Below are 3,284 nucleotides of genomic sequence, written 5' to 3'. Positions count from 1 at the left end.
TTAGTTTTTATTTCATAATCATAAACTTAACTCTGCAATCCAGCTAGGCATGGGAGAGAACAAGGAAAACATGGAACCCAAAGGGAACTGCAGCGAGAGCACAAAGATTCTAGGATACTGCGAGTAAATGGGGTGGAGGGGTGCTCTCCTGAGCTACAGAAGGAATGGTCTGGTGGTTAAGATAAAACACAAGTCAAACTTATTCGAGTTGTCCACAATCAGCAATGGTGATCTTCTTGCTGGTCTTGCCATTCCTGGACCCAAAGCGCTCCATGGCCTCCACAATATTCATGCCTTCTTTCACTTCGCCAAAGACCACATGCTTGCCATCCAACCACTCAGTCTTGGCAGTGCAGATGAAAAACCGGGAACCATTTGTGTTGGGTCCAGCATTTGCCATGGACAAGATGCCAGGACCTGTATGCTTTAAGATGAAGTTCTCATCTTCAAATTTCTCCCCATAGATGGACTTGCCACCAGTGCCATTATGGCATGTGAAGTCACCACCCTGACACATAAACCCTGGAATAATTCTGTGAAAGCAGGAACCCTTATAACCAAATCCTTTCTCTCCAGTGCTCAGAGCACGAACATTTTCTGCTGTTTTTGGAACCTTGTCTGCAAACAGCTCGAAGGAGACGCGGCCCAAGGGCTCGCCGTCGACGGCAATGTGGAAGAACACGGTAGGGTTGACCATGGCTAGTAGTACAGGACTTTCCTCGGCGGCAGCGTCTGCAAAGCCTCTACTTTTAGTTTTTTGAGGAACTTCCAAACTGTTCTCCATAGTGGTTGTACTAATTTACATTCTCATCAACAGTGTACACCTTTTTTACACATTCTTGCCAACATTTGTTATTGCCTGTCTTTTGGATATAAGCCATTTTAATTGGGGTGAGATGATATCTCCTTGTAGTTTTGATTTGCATTTCTCTGATGATCAATGATGTTGAGCATCTTTTCATATGCCCATTTGCCATTCATATGTCTTCTTTTGAGAAATGTCTTCAAATGTTTTGCTCAGTTTTTTATTGGATCATTAGATTCTTTCCTATAGAGTTGTTTGAATTCCTTATATATTCTGGTTATTAGTCCTTTGTCAGATGGGTAGTTTGCATATGTTTTCTCCCATTCTGTGGGTTGTCTCTTACTTTGTTGATTGTATCCTTTGCTGTGCAGAAGTTTTAACTTAATGTGATCCTATTTATCCATTTTTGCTTTGGTTGCCTGTGCTTGTGGGGTGTTACTCAAGAAATACCCGATACCCTGGGGCCAATGGACATTGCCCATACCAATGTCCTGCAGAGTCTCCTAGATATTTTCTTATAGTAGTTTCCTAGTTTGAGGTCTGAGATTTAAGTCTTTAATTCATTTTGATATGATTTTTGTATATGATGAGAGATGGGGTCTAGTTTCAGTCTTCTGCATATGGATATCCAGTTTTCCACACATCATTTATTAAAGAGACTGTCTTTTCCCCCGTGTATGTTCTTGGCACCTTTGTTGAAAATTAGTTCACTGTAGGTATATGGCTTTGTCTCTGGGTTCTCTATGCTGTTCCATTGGTCTTGTGTCTGTTTTTATGCCAGTACCATGTTATTTTGATTATTATAGCTCTGTATTATAATTTGAAGTCAGGTTATATAATTCCTCCAATTTTATTCTTTTTGCTTAGGATAGCTTTGGCTATTCTGGGTTTGCTGTGGTTCCATGTAAGTTTTAGAATTTTTTTTTTTTAATTTCTGTGAAAAATGTCATTGGTATTTTGATAGAGATTGCATTGAATCTGTAGATTTCTTTGGGTAGTTTGGATCTTTTAACAATATTAATTCTTCCAATCTCTGAGCATGCTATGTTTTTGTTCTTTTCATTTTTGGGAGTGTTCTCTTCCATTTTCTTCACCAATATTTTACAGTCTTCATTATAGAGATCTTTCACTTTTTTGGTTAATTCCTAAGTATTTAATTGTATGTGTGGCTACTATAAATGGAATTACTTTTTTTTCAGATTGTTTGCTGTTAGCATATAGAAATGCTACTGGTTTTTGTATGTTGATTTTGTATCCTGCAACTTTGCTAACTTTGTTTATCAGTTATAATAGTTTGCCTTTAGAGTCTTTCAATTTTTCTAAATATAAGACTGTATCATCAGTAAACAACCATAATTTGACTTCTTCCTTTGCAGTGTGGATGCACTTTATATCCTTCTTTTGTCTGATTGCTCTAGCTAGGATTTCCAGTACTGCGTTGAATAACAGTGGTGACAGTGCGCATCTTTGTCATTTTCCACATCTTGGAGGAAAAGCTTTCTGTTTCTTCTCATTTAGTATGTTACTAGCTGTGGGTCTGTCGTAGATGGTTTTTCTTATGCTGATGTATATTCCTTCAATATCCAGTTTTTTGAAAGTTTTTATCATGAAGGGATGTTGAATTTTATCAAATGTTTTTTCAGCATCAATTGAAAGGATCATATGGTTTTTGTCCTTCACTCTGTTGATACGATATATCATATTGATTGATTTGCATATGTGGAACCATCTTTGCATCCCAGGGATAAATCCCACTTGGTCATGATGAATGATCTTTCTAACGTATTGTTGAATTTGGTTTGGTAGTATTTTGTTGAGGATTTTTGAATCAATATCCATCAGAGATATTGGCCAATAGTTTTCTTTTTCTTTTGATATAACTTTGGTTTTGGTATCAGGGTAATACCAGCCTCATAGAATGAGTTTGGAAGTATTCCCTCCTTCTCTATTTTTCATAATAGTTTGAGTAGGATTGGTATTAGTTCTTCCTTAAATGTTTGGTAGAATTTAGCAGTGAACCTGTCAGGTCCCAGGTTTTTCTTTACTGGCAGACTTTTTATTATGCCTTTGTCTCACTACTTATTATTGGTCTTTTCTTGTTTGGGATTTCTTCCTGGTTCTATCATGGTATATGTATCTAGGAATTGTCCATTTCTTCTAGATTTTCCAATTGATTGGCATATAGTTGCTATGAAGGATCCTTTGAATTTATGCTGTATCAGTTATAACGTCTCCTTTTTCATTTCTGATTTTATTTATTTGGATCTTCTCTGTTTTTTTCTTAGTTAAGAAGGTTTGCCAGTTTTGTTTAACTTTTTGAAAAACAACAGTTTGTTTCATTGATCTTTTGTATTTTTTTATTTCAATTTCATTTATTTCTACTCTGATCTTTCTTGTTTATTTTCTTCTACTAATTTTGGGTTTGGTTTGCTCTTGCTTTCCTCATTCTTTAAAACAAACATTAGATTGCCTATTTGAA

The 3,284-nt window shown here is 36.4% G+C and overlaps 1 pseudogene across 1 annotated transcript; it reads right to left on the bottom strand.

Annotated features, from left to right (window-relative positions):
* Positions 1-10: 10 nt before the first annotated feature.
* On the bottom strand, positions 11-736 carry LOC112617287 (annotated as a pseudogene). Its single transcript, XR_003117884.1, has one exon. The product of XR_003117884.1 is annotated as a peptidyl-prolyl cis-trans isomerase A pseudogene (transcript).
* Between the last annotated feature and the right edge of the window lie 2,548 nt (positions 737-3,284).

This window comes from Theropithecus gelada, unplaced genomic scaffold, assembly GCF_003255815.1.
Source record: "Theropithecus gelada isolate Dixy unplaced genomic scaffold, Tgel_1.0 HiC_scaffold_15989, whole genome shotgun sequence".
Classification (NCBI taxonomy): domain Eukaryota; kingdom Metazoa; phylum Chordata; class Mammalia; order Primates; family Cercopithecidae; genus Theropithecus; species Theropithecus gelada.
Note: the sequence above shows the minus strand (reverse complement) of the source record. Positions and strands in the feature narration are given on the sequence as shown.